This window comes from Diceros bicornis, chromosome 10, assembly GCF_020826845.1.
Source record: "Diceros bicornis minor isolate mBicDic1 chromosome 10, mDicBic1.mat.cur, whole genome shotgun sequence".
NCBI classification, from domain to species: Eukaryota; Metazoa; Chordata; class Mammalia; order Perissodactyla; family Rhinocerotidae; genus Diceros; species Diceros bicornis.
In genome coordinates, this window is record NC_080749.1 from 76,919,476 (window position 1) to 76,936,131 (window position 16,656).

The 16,656-nt window shown below is 38.1% G+C and overlaps 1 protein-coding gene across 1 annotated transcript in view; it reads right to left on the minus strand.

Moving 5' to 3' along the window:
- SATB2 (SATB homeobox 2) overlaps positions 1–16,656 on the minus strand; it is a 183,778-nt gene that overhangs the window by 57,750 nt on the left and 109,372 nt on the right. The gene's annotated exons all lie outside the window — the stretch shown is intronic.

The window sequence follows — 16,656 nt, forward strand, 5'->3', positions numbered from 1 at the left end:
TATTTCCACTCTACACACTTGTTAGGTTATCACACGGAGGCATCACTTTCCATTCCCAGCTAACATCCCTTCTCAGGGCACTATGAGATCAGGACTAGGATTATCCCCCAGGAAGAGCTGGGATATTAACCCCTGTATCTTAGAACAGGTAGGGCAACCCCAAATCACGAAAAATAGATGCCAAAGATGTTCCACTGAGGGGAATATTAATGCAAAGGAAACACTATCAGATTTGTAATACATGGCTTAAATATAAAAACACTAGCTATGTCAGATGCAAGAGGAAGATACCATCTCTGGTTGGCCAGAAATCTTCAGGGTAAGGTAGGCAATTTTAAAAAATAAAGTAATGCATTATAATACAGTGAAGTGATTGTCACTTATAGGAGTGTGCATCACACAGTTATCAGCAGTGCAAGGAGGTAATCACCACTCAAAACACCACGTAAAACAATCTTACTATAAGGAACCTACAAGCAGTATGCCAACTGGCAGTTCCCCAACTTGAGTGTCATGTTACTTTGATTAGAGAAGTCTTTACGACTGAGAATAAAATATGCTATACAATGAAGCTAAAAGAAATGTTAACAAGTGTGTGTCTTTGTGCATGCGTGCCCAAGGACAGGATAAGGTATGACGTGTATGTAAAAATACCCTCCTGGTAAAATGATTCTAAGAAAATCTAGATTTCTTGTCATGCTTTTAAAAGTAACAAGTGAGAAACTTGTCTTCCAGAAAATGTTATACAATCTAGGTACCGATTCTCTTTCTGAAACTAAAAGTCAGTTCTGCCTTCAGTTATCCTACTTTCCACGTGCACTAAGCAACCTGAAATATTAATAATGGATTTGTTTCTAAGACAAAAATCTACAAACTAACACATGGAGAAGCAAGAGAGAAGTGGGCTTAAAATCAATACCAATTTCCAATACAAATAAGACACTAAAGACTGCTCCTCACTGAGTTTTCTTCAACGATGAACTCTGAACAGAAAGAATGTGTCGGTCCCTCCTCTTCCTCCTCTTCCTTCTCTCTCTGTCTTTCTCTCACTCTCTCTCTCTCGTAATTCTAGCATTTTAACAAATCTCAGACGACCACATTTGGAGGAGTTTTAGGATCTACATGGATATACTCCTTATGACAGTGAAATGATTTTCACAAGTCATGGAGTACATTATAGCAAAGATCTTGCACACAAAATAGTGAAATAACAAAATCGATTGTTCTAAAGGATCCATGGTTCAAAAGTGTAAGTTTGTTCATTCCTAATCAATAAAAAAAATAAATCACTCCAAAGCATAGTGTTTTCATTTGTTTCTTGTTTGGCTTGTTTTACTTTTTTTTCCACATTGAAATTATGGAGCTCCTTCCCCTGCATTTTTTACATGTTGGACGACCTCATAGGGAAATGAATCCATCTCTAAGAAAAATGAAGACAAAGCATCCTTGAAGATGACTGCTCATCAGCACCATTTCTGAAGTAAATGAGACACAATATTTGTATTTTAAGGGGCTGGTGGAATATACTGTTGCCTCTGTTTCGTTTGCCTAATTGAAGATAAAGTCGCAAACCAGCAAGGTGGCCAGTGCCGCCTCCGTGTGCCGCTCCAGAGAAGGGAAACACTGTTCTAAACTATTTACTTAAAGCCTCATCTGTGTAGCTGTGGTCCCGAAGCAGATTCTTTTCACCTCAGACATTTTCAATAACAAGTGGCTAGCTTGTGGGCACAAGAAGAGTTTTAGTTGTTTTGTTGAGCCTTCTTCATTTTGGTTATTTACGCACTTTTAACTATTTAAATTGGGATTTAAAAAAATATAGTCCAAATTCTGCAGGCTCATAAATGTAAAGTGAGTTTATTTAGTTAGTTGAAAATCATCATGGGGAAAAAAAATCAAGGAAATCTACAGCATAACTTACATACACCACAACTCACCCCATCTAATTATCAAGATAAGTAAATGTTGATCATATTGAAACTGCTTTGCATAGAACATAAATTAATAATTTATCTCACATAAATATTTCTAAAGCCCTTGCTGCTATGTTGTCTGGCATTTTAATTATCAACCAGCCAGGCAGGAGGTGTCACTCGGACATTCCCATTATGCAGCCTGAGATATAGAGCATGTGGCATGACACTTGGGCACTGAAAAAAGATGTACTTTTATGAATAGAAAGGTCATGAATATTCAGAATGTGAAAATTGAGGGAAATTAATAAATTAACCAGGATATTGCTTATTAAACTTTCATATCAGTAATCATATTAAAACATATTGCAAGTATTGAGTAAAGTGGTCATTAAGTATTTTCCTCATCGTAGGCAACAGAGCCTTCTCAAGGGAGAGATTATAACAATTCCCTTCACGGCATTAGCTGAGGTTATGTAAGACCAGGAAACATGTTGACTGAAAAGGAGTAGAACGAACATCTGCACAGAGTAGGAAGACATCTTGCACAAGAGCTCTTGGGTTACAAGTCACAGAAAAAAGAAGGGAGTCAGGCAAAAAGAACCTCAAGTTGATCTTCTCCCTAGCCTTTCAATGGGGGATTGTGTAAGCTTCATGGTATTTCCAGCACCAGCAAAGAATATATGAGGTTAGTAGAAAACGCAATAAAAGCAAAGTAATTCAAAGTGCAAAACAAGATATAATATAATGCCATCTAGCTTGGTTGCTAATACAGGCTATCTCCACAGACAAAATAAAGAATTCGGGCTAATTTTTAAAATGAAAATTGATCTACATATTATTTCTAGTATTTTAAATAATATTTGTTTGTAACAAATTAAGTGACCTTACAGTTTCTGAATCTGCAATTTCTGTCGATGATCTATCTTATTTACATTGTTATGATTTCCATATTTCTTCAAAAATTTACATAGTTTACCCCAAATTAGTGTGCAAAATAGATGCTGATACTCAGAAATGTTTGGGACACATTACCATGACTGGCTCTATAAAATTTACTTCCAAGTTTCTGCACTAGCCCTTGAGGCCTCATCTGGGATGAGTGAGAAACTGCCTTTGATGGGCCCTTAATTCTTGCAGAGAGCAATACGAGAACCCAACTCAGGGCCAAGTTCTAGGAACACTGAGCCTGAGCCCCTCAGAGCTCCCCAGGCTCCTCCAGGGCTGACAGCAACAGTCAAGGTCATTACTGACTAGATTTTAACAGACATCCATTCTTCATTGCTCTCAGACCTCAGGTAATTCTCTAGGATTAGGCTCTGTCTTCCATTGATTATGTAGGGAACCCCCTAATTCAATATACCTATCACCAAAGAACGACAGATCAGTCTATTAATTCATACCTTATTTAAGACTTGGTGCTAAGCTCAGAAAGGAACGAAAAGATTAATAAGACACAGATTCTGCTGCCAAGGAGTTTACCCTATGATAGTTTATAGAAGCACAATGTAAAAGATGACAAGTGTCATAAATTCAAGACAGAACTAGTGCCATTTCTCTTCAAAAGAGGGAGAAAGTCTTGCCAAGTGCAGGACTCAGGGAAAACGTTTTGTAAGAGGAAGGACTTAACTTGGCTGGGGTTTGAAATATACATAGCACATGGGTGTAGAGATAATGGGAAGACCAGGCAGAGGGGGAGGCGGAGCGGGGGACTGGACAGTATTATGACATTTGAAGAAAAAGAAAGAGCTTGCCTAATCCAGATAGGAACAGAAGTTTCTGTTGCCTTAAAAGCTTGAAAATTTAAAAAAAAAAAAAAAAAAAAAGGAGTACAATAACTGATAAAGTGCTAGGAGACATTCTGAAGTGAAAATAATACAGTCCATATTAATATAATTCTGAACTACTGGAGTATACACAAACTAACCAGCAAACATTACCCCCAAAATGAAGTGATATTAGATAATCTGTTCAGCCTTTTTGTCACCTGCAACAAATTAGGCTTTCAATATGCAAAACATCTTCCTTCCAGAAAAACAAATGATCATGATTCCATTTAATTGTAATTTAATGAGGCATAATTTATTTTTTAAAGTGATATACACCAGGTGTGTACTGAGGAAACGGGCCCAGCCAAACCCCAGTGCTTCTTTGGAAAAAGCCTCAAACTGGCCGGAGACTGTTTTCATTTCTGTACATTATATTTCTGTTTGTGGCAGTTGAAGTGGGATATAGAAAGGGTAACTTGCAATGTTCATATATTTATTATAATATATACCTTTGAAGTAACTCAACAAATACTCATTTATCACATAAAGGAAATAATTTGAAAGCGTTAGTTTCTGCTCTGAACAAAGGCAGATATTAGAATAATATAAATAAATCCCAAAGATAGCTTATATGTACAGCTGATTGCCATGCTAAGAGTAAAAGCATATGCTTGACACTTCTTTAGAAACATTTAGACAGGTTATTTTAGAGAAAATAAGCGGTATTCTCTCATAATCCATCTTAATTATTAATTGTTGAATGTATGAACTAAGTACATAAGCTATTTAATGACAGTCCTCTTCAGAAATCAAGTCACATTTCTTTAAGGATGTGTCAGTTGAAATATATTTACAACGTAGTAGTGAGTCTGAAAATATCTTTTAGTTCATGATTATATTTGGCTTTAAACAAATGGTGCCATAGGCAATCAGCAAGGTTAAAAGGCACATATTCCCCCATTTTACAGATTAAGAATACAGAGGGTCAGAGGTGGAAGGGGCCTTGGCACTCATATGGGCCAACCCCGCGTCCTGCCTCTGAGCATGACCTGTCTATCACATACTTCCCTTGAAATACAAAAAAAGTTCCCTCCAAAAGTACTCTCCACGTTTCACCACCCCTTCTGCATGGTTATTTGCTAGCCTTAATTCTCACACAATTCTGAAATGTCTGGTTCCAGCTGACATGTCAGCCAAAAACTGGTCTCCTGTTAGAAAACCAGGTAATTCCTAGTCCCATCACACAGAACCAGCTCTTAAATTTCAATGGTTAAGGCAGTTAGCTGACACCATGAAATCAGCTGCATGGCTGTAGAAAGTACTGACATCCCATCTGAAAGCTGACGTAACAGAATCATTTCACTCCTAACCTTCAATCTCATTTCCTTCTAGATGCTCCTAAGAGATATTTTCCCTTCTGCTCACGAATATAAACAGGTTTCCCTGGGTCCCATATTCATAATCTACAACTCCACTGCGAACCTAACTGCTGAAATTCATCTGTGTAATGCTAAAAATACTCACCCCTTCCACCCCCCAGAGCACTGCTTAGCCATGAAGCCAGAGTACTTAGTCTGATTTGAATAAAAGGTATACAGGACACAACAATGACAATTTGATTTCTATTATTAAAAATGATGTATTAAATCCTCAAAGAAAATGTCGTTATTGTGTTAGCTTAATAAAACCTCTCTTTTATTGCAATATTTCTTTATTAGGAAAGACAGCCTGTGTATGTGGCATTTTTGTAGGATGGAGGTAGATAGAATTGAGCCTCTAAAGGGAATTAATGAACTCTGCAAATACAAATGCATATACAAAAGTAACACTTGCAGACAAATGTTGTTGCTGTAGAGATATATTCTGTAATGCACTAAAAGACTATGTATCTATGTGTATTTATGCATACACTGCAGTTGGCAGTACTTTCTCCTTTGAACAGAGATGGTACTAGTTCTATCTTGCACTTATGATACTTATCATCTTTTACATTGTGCTACTATAAAACCTTCTTCCTCCCATAGGACAGTAAACTCCCTGGGAGCAGAATCTGTCATTTTATGCTTAGTGGTTAGCCGGGGATACACAGGAATATAGGGCTCTAAGAAGGCACCAAATGAATATTTTTCATTTTTCTGAGCAGTGGGAGTCCTATCCCTGCTGAACAGCCAGCGGCAGGCCCTGATGGACCACCGTATTAAAAGCCTGACTCACATGTACTCAAGATCTTTTCATTCAATCTACTGAAGACAAGATAAAGAAAACTATCCATTATCACGCACACTCCACTTTAAAACAAATATTCTATGTACCCCAAATCTGCAATGAATAAATGAAACATTTCCCTCACAGACAGCTTTCTTTCTAGTGTATATAATAAAGCTTCACTTGTGCCACCTGACACATCAGAATACAGTAAGTGTGCAACACCAAGTGAGTGAGTGCAACAGAACATTCTTGAAACCAAATAGTCTGCGCTCTCTTAGCTGCAATCCCCTTGCCCAACCTACACTTAAGCATGTACAATGGAGGAACTTAGCCAAAAACAGATTCCCGGCAACTTCACTATTTTTTACTACTCAATCTATGCAATAGATGCAATTAGATAAACAGTCCCATCTTATTTTCCTCCTTATCCCTTCCCTCCCTGTCTTTAGAAAGTCACAGGTACTGGAATGGGGGGCTATGCACAATCTAAATCAAAATTCTCTAAACACATTAGCACCAAAAAGCAAAAGCAAATAGAGAACTGAACAGGTTCCCTTTGGAAACATTTTGCCAGTGTTCTGGTGTTCTCAGCTCTGGGCACATACATGGTTTCTACTAACACCTCAAGTACCTGGCACCATGACTATTGCATTCACATCGTTCTGGGCCCTGCTTATTCCTAGTTTCCATGAGTCTTCTGTGAAACAACTGTTGGCAAACTGCCCAAAAAATTTACTAGCTTTGGCTACTTTGTCAAAACATTGGCAAAAATAGCACTTTCCAAAAACAAAACAAAACAAACCAAAAACATACGTTTATTGAATATTTATATCTCAAATGTATCAAACGCATTCAGATATAAGAAGTAAAGCAGTCTGTTAATATACAAGTTGACTCTGTCCTGAAACAGATATAAAATGTTATTTTTTCCTGCTGAAATGTTTCTGTATTAACTTCAATCACCTCCAGGGTCAAAAGCACCTGTTCTCACAGGGTACATGTGACACATCACAGTACTTATCATACCACAGGGGGATTACTAGTCTGAAAGTCTGTTTACTCCATGAGCCTCCTTGAAGAAGGAATCGTGTCTTGCATCCTCTGCTCTATGACAGCAGAAATGATTGAGAATAATAAAGTGGTTATAACCATGAGTTCTGAAGTGAGAATTGCTGGGTTCAAAATTGGGTTCCAATTGGACAAGGATTAATTAATCTCCCTATGGCACAATTTCCCCACATGTAAAATTGAGATGATGATTGTACTTCCCTCATGCCTAGCGTAGTCTCTGAATGAATAACAAAGATTTGTTAAATGATAAATGAATGGATAAATAAATACAAAGCTAATATCAAAGTACAATTCTTATTTTAAATTTGCGATTTCAAATATTCAAGGCCCTCCACTTATATTTTGCTAAATGTCTTCCCATATAAAAGGCAGAAAATACAAAGAATAAATTTTAAGAAGTCGGATAATTAAAATTATTTGGGATAGAGGAGAATGTAAAGAAAAATATAATAAACTATATAAAGTAAAATGACCACATGGATATTCAGGATAGGAATAAGCTAAGATATTCATTTTATACTTCAGAAAAGTAAAACAACTTTTCTTCCCTAAGTAACTCTGTAGTCATTTAAAACAAGCCTTAATGTGCATCATTGTTTAAACATGGGTCATAATTATTAGTAGAAGATAAAATTAATTTAGCACATCATGACTAACTTTTTTATAATGAAATACAATTAAATACATTAGAAATTACCAGAGCGCATCATACATGGTACAAGCATTGTTTCGTGAAGGTTTTTTTTATTCTTTCGTGAAGGCTTTGCTTTAGAAATATACAAATAGATAAAGATATAGGTGGAAATGAGATAGAGCTCAAGATAGACACACACATATGTGCACATGCGTGAACAGACATACATACACACGTGCACATGTGTGAATGTGTGTGTACCAGCTCAGGATGTAAAAAGTATTTGTTTTTGGTGTCGAGTGTTGCGGTCAGAGAAGTTTGAAAGTAAATGCTGTAGTTTACAGTGATAATTTTAGGCACAAAACTAGTAGATAGAATTTAAACAACCTTGTAATTTCCAATTGACTTCAAATTGATTCAGTTATATTTTTCTCACAGTATTTCTGGCCTTTAAACTTAATTCACTTTATTTGAACAAACATGCACTTAACTCCAGGCCAAATGGTCATCATTTCAATCAGCGCCATGAAAGGATCACTCCTTGTGTCTTTTTTTTTATTACTTTAAATAAGCAATGGTGAAAAGTATACAAATAATGGATCTAAAGCTAGTGTTTCATTGTATTTCTTCTGTCAAAATTCTATTTTAATTATAAACATCACCCCAGATTTGGGGAGACTAGTCAAATAATACAGCAATAGGCCTTCACACTGAAAGTGCAGGTCTCTACTGAGACACAGTAGAGGAGAAAGAAAGCCCTTATGGAGGCTGGAGGCCCCTTATCTGTGTGAAATGAGTCGATCACTCCTTGTTAGAGAATAGTGAAAAAGGCATATAAAATCATCACCAAAAGGCAGTCTTTTTCAGCATAAATGGAGAAATGTGAATTTTCTAAAATTAGTTCAGTAGCTAATTTTTAAGGACTTTGCACACTGGTCAGGGATGAAAGGAACAGCTAGAACAGTGTGCTACCATGTTTGTTTCCTCTGATTCTTTGGTATGAGTTTTGTGAAGAAGGGGGAAAAAAAGTCTCCATATTTTCTTTTAAATAAAATTTTCTATTTCAAGTGGATTTAGAAATGGGGAGAGGGTTGTCTATGTTTGACAGCTACTGAGTCAACCTTCTCTTTACCCAGAGCACAAAAAAAAAGCCAGCATCTCCCCCATGCTTTTTGGCTGAAATTGCCTAAAAGGTACTAATTAACAATAGTCTTTATATGTACAGAAGGAATTAAAGTGAGACCACTATCTTGAGGGCAATCCTTAAGCCATCTAATAACTTTGAGACACTGCTATCCTGGGAGATATTAATATTATTACAATCTTTAAATCTATGAATTCAAGCCAGTGCTTCTGAAATGAAAGATTGCCTATTTTATGAAGCAAGCAGGGCCATCTTTTCCTACTTTATTAATTTAATGCTGAAATCAAAAGAGGGTATATTATTTGCTTCAAAACCCAATAACATGCTCATGCCTGATCTGCAGCATTTCATATTTACAGCCCATCTTTCAGTGGGTGGACTTCCTTTTTCTCACAGGTTTCCTTGTCATTTTATAACCAGCTCACTGGACCATGGAGTCAAGACCCCCGGATTTACATTGTGTTCTATTCCTGTGTGACTTGCTGAGCGCCTGTATCACTATTGAATACTGAGAAATAATGATGACTGAGACCAAAGGTCGGCTGAGAAAGAATTTTGAATATCTTGGGGGTCAAGTCTTCTACAAGCAGAAATTGTATGTGTAATTAAATCATGCCTATCTTTGGCTAACAATACATATAAATCAAACACGGGATTTAAAAGAGAAGTTTCTGCCCCTAAAAACTGACTGGTAATGCACTGAAGCTCAGACTCCCAAATATTTTGGTTAAGATTTCATTTTGCTGCTACACATCTCTTCCTGACTGTACTACTTCAAAACACAATATTTAGCAAGTCCTTAGACATTTTTAACCTTAATAATATGGGTGTGCATGGGCCGGCCCCGTGGCTTAGCGGTTAAGTGCACGCGCTCCACTGCTGGCAGCCCGGGTTCGGATCCTGGGTGCGCACCGACACACCGCTTCTCTGGCCATGCTGAGGCCACGTCCCACACACAGCAACTACGACATACAACTATCTACTGGGCCTCTGGGGAAACAAAAGGAGGAGGATTAGCAATAGATGTTAGCTCAGAGCCAATCTTCCTCAGGAAAAAGAGGAGGATTAGCATGGATGTTAGCTCAGGGCTGATCTTCCTCACAAAAAAAAAATAAATAAATAATATGGGTATGCAGATACGATAAACACTGCGCCAATAAACCACAAAAGCAAAATCCACATCACTTCACACAAAGACATTTACATTTCTAGCTGTTGACCTTACTGCCAACTTTCCTGATACATCATTCAATCTAATTTTCCAATCTGTTGAAAACAGTCTCCAGTTGCTGAGTGACTCCATAACTTATATTCATGACCCTGGCCTTAAGTTTTTTCAAATGATTTGGCTTTGATGAGTAAATGGCAGATTTTTTGCAAAGTCTCAGAAAAAATAAAAAGTAATCAAATAAGGACAGTCAACCAAGTGAATTCCCAAAGGATTTTTAGAATCCTCTTCTCCGTCAGATAAGACCAGGATGAACAGCTTTCTCAAGGAAGGCTTTTGACAAAAGGTTGCGAATTGGTTAATTCTGTGACTTTTTTGTCAAACTGAAGAAGGAGAAAGATACCAAATTAGAGACCTACTGTTAACAGAAGAATAGCACGTTTTGCAAAACACATCTGTGCTTCTACAGAAAACATGTTTCTAAGAATTGGCTCAGGAGAGCTACCTGAGACATAAAACGAACCTGAACTTTCTGAGTTGACGGCATAATCTGCTAGAGGAAAAAAAAAACTACACTATGTAAATAACGAACGTGGCACAAGTCTTGCCACATTCATTTGCAAATGATACAAACCTCTTAATGCTGATCCCTTGTGTAAGGATGTTTCCTGAACCCCATCATCAATGTAAGGGGATAGTGGTGCAGAGAGGGAACGAGGATCACACCTAATTTCCCTTTTCTGGCATTCTAACGCGCCCATTCATACCAGGAAGGGCATCCGTTCCAATGGATTTAGCCTAGTTTGGATCAAAGCTTCCTCTACTTCATTTAACAGATTTGCTCAGACGGCAGGTCTCAGAGGAGAAATGATGTTAGTAAATGGGGGATTTCTGAACATATGAATATGTAGGTCATTGGATTTTTAAATAAATTAGAGAATAGTTTATCTATTAAGGAAGATTCACTGTACATATTTCATGAAACCATGCTTATTATAGGTCAGTGGACATCCCACATCCATCTCTTGGTAATATTAAGTCTTTTAAAATACTGTAATAAACTTTTTCACACTATCATAAGCCTCTGATTAATTTTTTAAGTCCATAAACTGACAAGGAGCAAAAGAATGCTTAAGGGCAGGATTCATAATCAAACTGTCCAAATGCAAAGAGGTAAACAGTAAATAGCCAAGCAACTTATTTTATGTCCATAAGCCAAGTAAGTGAAAGTATGACAATACTAAATAAATTCAGGATATAAGCAAAGAAAAATGGATATACAAAAGAAAAAAAAATGAAACCTAACAGAGCACTGGTTCTATTACTTCTCAAAATTATTCCTACGGACACCATCTGCATCCCTGACAGAGCACTGGAGATGGGGCAGGGCCAGGGAGCAAAGCTACTCTGAAACTCACACAAATCACATGATTCAGACACAGTAAGGGTGGTTTCCATTTAAGTCAAGTTTGGTAGATCTCATAGGGCCTCCGACCAATGTTTATTTCTGTCTCCTTCTCTCTCTCTCTCTCTCTCCTCTCTCCTTCTCTCTCCCCACATTCAATATCCACAAGTAAATCTGGCCAATATCAATATCAGTCCATTGACTTCAGGGGGCTCATTTTAAAATAAGAATAGTGGTAATATTTTCAAAAGACAGTAATACAGTAAAAATTCTATATAATTCTACATGATTCCTCTAACATCTTGCCTATGATTTATTAACAGTAATATTTTTACAGGAAGAAGTAGAGTAAAAACTTCCACACTATTTCCATAACAGAATCTTGATTTACATTTGTGAACGGAGTAGGCATACAATTGAAGAGATGTTTTATTCAAATTACTACCCTATGGTATAAGCGAATGCCAATTAGGCTAGCAACGGCATTGATCTATAATCTGGGATAAAAAGCACATCCTGAGACAAAGATTTTTTAAGGAAGTGCTTCTGAGGCAAACTGGTGAAGGAGTGAGAGGAGCAGGACAGGAAAGGGAAGAAACCCAAGCCAAGCCCCAGTCTCACCTCATCCTGCAGAGAGAGCTCTGGAGTGGAAGTCACACATCAGAGTTGCCCCTACTACAGGAGGCAAGGGAGCTGGGCTTTCATCCTCCTGCACCTGACAGACATTGGTTAAGCATTTCTAGCTCTCTGCCAGTGTGAGCAAAGCAAAATCCAGCAGCCTGAGGAGAGTCCTTTGAATGAAGAGCCAAACAGCAGATCCCAGATTTTACAAGTAAAAGCATAAGCTGGGGAGGGGGCGGGTGGAGCATCGAAAACAGAGCAGGCATGTTATTTGCCTCAGCTTCCTCTGGGGTACCGACCATACCACATCACTCTGTGACCGTGGGTAACAGAAATACTTAGAAATGTATCATAGGATTGGCTGAATATTAATGACCAGATTGGCAAAAGACAGTCTCTAACTCCAGTAGAAGTTATAACCTTGTCATGAAGTGTGGGTAGGGTATCATTTATCAAACAAATGCATTTTATGTTTTTAAAAGACATATTGATTAAAATAAAAATGTATTAAAAGCAAGCTCTTGGAAAAATAGCTCTATTCCTTTAATTATGTTATTTTACATCACCAAATGATACAGTGGCAATGGATCAGATATACAAGGTAATTAACAGTTTCTCTTTGCAGAACTGGCATTTTCAAATGTTATTTATTATGAATTTGAGTTTTTCATCTGGAAGTCTTAAACACAAAAACTAGGCCGAAATGGCATTTTTTTTTTTTTTAATAATTCCAGCTTCATTTGTGAATGTTGTGCATCTGATTTTGTTTTATACACACACACACACACACACACACACACACACATTGCTAGATTTGTTCTTGGTCCAACCATCAAGTACAAATCCAGGAACACAAACTGTAACATGACAAAATATGTCAAATTGCTTTTTACTGAATTTGCTAATAAGTGAATAATAGAGATCATGAACTATTTTTTGAAAATATTCAGTGGACTGAGAATATGCCTACACATCAGTAAAGCAACTGAGTACAAGACCAACACTGGCCTTAGGTGTCCATGTTAAATGAACAGTTCTGATTCTATTTGCTCTGAGAAAAAAAAAGTTGAGATTCTTTTCTATCCAAAGATTAACATGAATTTATGTTATCTATAAAGTTAATTTTTATTTGTTTATTATAGCTGGCAAATTATTATATAACCCATAAACGTCTGATTCCACTCAAAAAAGCCTCAACACTTGGAAAATCCATGGTTGGTTTCATGGGGCATAGTACACCATATTTTCCATTTAACAATGCTGCTGGTAAAACCCAGCTGTCCAGCCTTGCTGTTAGTGACTACAGTATATACAGCAAAAACAATCTGCCTGCTGACCTCCGGCTTAAGTTCAAACTATGTCATTCTGTCAATACCATCTACCTTGATTAGGCTGGGCTTTATACACAACAGGTTATGATCCCAGAGGGATGAAAAGCTTTCCCAAATTAAAAGCAGAATTTTAAAAGGAAATACTCATACATTCCTCTGCAGTTTCCATTTGATATCCTCGAGGCTGGCCCATGAACTCAAGCTCATGTTGATTGAAAGTGAATGTTTCTTTCTGGGTGTAGCCATCTTACAAATTTAATGGCAGGAGGAAAATAATAAAATGTGTTCCATGCTTCAATTAGACCTTTTACAACTTGGCACTTGAAAGATGGCAATGCCAAAGAAAAGTCATTAATCCATAAAAACAGACAAAAGAACTGTGCAGGAGAAGACAGACCTCCAGGAGTCTAGGGCCTTGGCAGAGCATTCCCTCACACCAACATGGTCTGTCTTTTGTCTAGCCTCATTGTGAGTCTTCTCTCATGCTTCATGCTATTTGGATAAAATACATTCTGCATTTGATTCTAAAATCCAAAGTAATACAACCATGATTTCAATCTTATTCTTAGCCAAAGGAGCTATATATATAACCAGGCAATAAAATGTTGGCTAGCCATGAAATGCCTATTCATGCACATGAATGATAGATGAAAGAACACACACACACACACACACGCACACACACACACAGAATGGCAAAATACAGACTAAAAGATGCATCCTTCCACTCACATTTTCCAACAGTATGTAACAGACTTGGTCAAAAGGACCAGAGCCTTTCATAACCCCGGTCCAGATAACTGTGGACACACAAATGCTGCCTGAGTACTTTGAGTCACAAGAGAAAAGTGGTGGAGTGATGTCTGGAACACGTGCAGACCTCGGTGAACCTCCGAACTCATTTTCAAATGATGTAAACCGACTCTGTCAATAGTAGAATGTATAAATTAGCTAAGAGTCAAGGGAGCAAGAGACTTCACCCCTCTTGGTCTCCTGCCATACCTAATCTGTCAGCACCAAACCTCAAACAATCCCACTGTGTTACTTCCCTGCTGCCACTGCTGCAGTTCCAGCGTGGCTGAAGACTGCTACCAAACCACAGCGGTTGGTTCCATCACTAGTTCATGCTGTTTAACTTCAGCTGAGGCCCCAAACTACCTCACAAATCCTTCTATCGCAAATTGACTCTCTATCACATTCAAACTGGCAACCCACTTCTGGCCTCCCTTTCAACACCAAATTTTGGAAAGAGTCATTTGCAGCCCCTGCTTCCGTATCCTCAACAGTATTAATCACTCATTAACTCCTAACTTCTGGCTCCTGCCTTCACCACTTTAACGAAATCATACTCTAGGTTTGCCAAAGATCTCTCCCAACCAATTGCCAAATTTCACGGCATGGTTTCAAGCTTCTCCCTCCAAGACTTCTTAACTTTCCACACATGGACAAGTCTCCTTCTGGAAACTCTACCCATGTCCTCCATACTCTCACTATCTCCTTATTCTTCCATCTCCACCTGCCCCCATCTCTCCTGGCATTTCTTCTGTGTCTTTTCCTGGTGGGAGCAGTGGTGATAGTTTCTCCCCCTCCTTCCCTGACTTATCTTTATTTATTTATTTTGAGGAAGGTCAGCCCTGAGCTAACATCCGTGCTAATCCTCCTCTTTTTGCTGAGGAAGACCAACTCTGAGCTAACATCTATTGCCAATCCTCCTCCTTTTTTTTTTTCCCCCAAAACCCCAGTAGATAGTTGTATGTCATAGCTGCACATCCTTCTAGTTGCTGTATGTGGGACGCGGCCTCAGCATGGCCGGAAAAGCAGTGCGTCGGTGCGCGCCCGGGATCCGAACCCAGGCCGCCAGTAGCACAGCGCACGCACTTAACAGCTAAGCAATGGGGCCAGCCCCCTGACTTATCTTTAAATCTCAGACTCTGTGAATAAATTTCTAATTTCTTTCTCTAGCCATGACAAATCTTCTTAGCACCAAACTCATATTTTCAATGACTGCTACACATCTTCATTTAAGAAATCTGCCAGCACTTCAAAGTCAAAATAGCCCAATCCAAAATAATCACTTAAGTTGACTCCAACCATCACTTTCAGTGTCCTCCTTGGTTCCCTAAGAATCACAGCTTTATTCTCAGTCACAGGCTCAAACCTTGGCATTATCCTTACTCCTTCCCTCTCTGCCCATTCAGGTGGTTGCACTTTCTGTTAATTTCACTTCCACGATGCTTCTTGACTCTGTACCCTCTACTCCACTGCCACTAGCCTACTTTAAAACCCCTACACACTTCAGCTAGACATTTACAGCAGCCTTCTAAATGATATTCCTATCCTCTTACTATCATGAGGGGGGAAAAATATTCCTAAGATCCAGTTCCGATTACTGGAGCATAGCATATTCCTACATAAAACCTTCAATGGTTTCCAGTGCCTATAAAAGTTTAAAGTTCTTAGCATGTCCCTAAGACTTTTTTGATGTTTCTCTCCCTTTAAGTTTTATTATCTAGCTTTCCTATCAACTACCAATTATCCCCGCATTTTTCTAACTCAACACTTTTCTCATGAATTCCTTTAGCCTAAAATACCCTTCTTTTCCATCTTTGCCTGTTAAATTTTATTAATCCAGCAACCTAATACTCAAGTCAGTTGTTTACGTATGTGCTACTCCACGATATTTTTCATCTTTGCATCTGCACAGACCTTAGCTTCCTGCCTTGCATTTAGTAGGGTGGCTGGACTTAAACCCACTGTCCTCTTAAAAACTTACCATATTCGTTCTACTAGAAGTATTCCTTACCTCTAACTCCTCATGAACACCTACCACAACAACCGCTTACACTCTCCTACACTATTCACTTTACTTCACATTTTACTTTAGTTATCTAGGTACATTTTTTTCACTACTAGGTTATCAGGTCCTTGAGATTAGCACTTTCACTTTTTTGTACTCACACACAGGCTAGATTAGTGTTCTCAAAGCATGGCCTCCAACCAGCAGCATCAGCATCACCTGGGACCTTGTTAGAAGTACACATTTCTGGGCCCCACCTCAGACCTACTGAATTAGAAACTCTGGAATCAGGCCCAGCAATCTGTGTTTTAAGAGCCTTCCAGATGATTCTGACGCAGCTAAAGTTTAAGAACCACTGGTGGAAAAGAACGTCTTACTTATAAGCAGCCCTCAATAAAATAAGACATATATAAATAGTTTATCTTTTTATCGTATAATATTATATTCACATATAATTCCCCTACAACATTAAAGATACAGTCATGCGTCGCTTAAGGATGGGGATACATTCTAAGAAATGTGTCCTTAGGAGATTCTGTCATTGTGCGGACATCATGGAGTGTACAAACACAAACCCTGATGGTATAGCCTACTACAC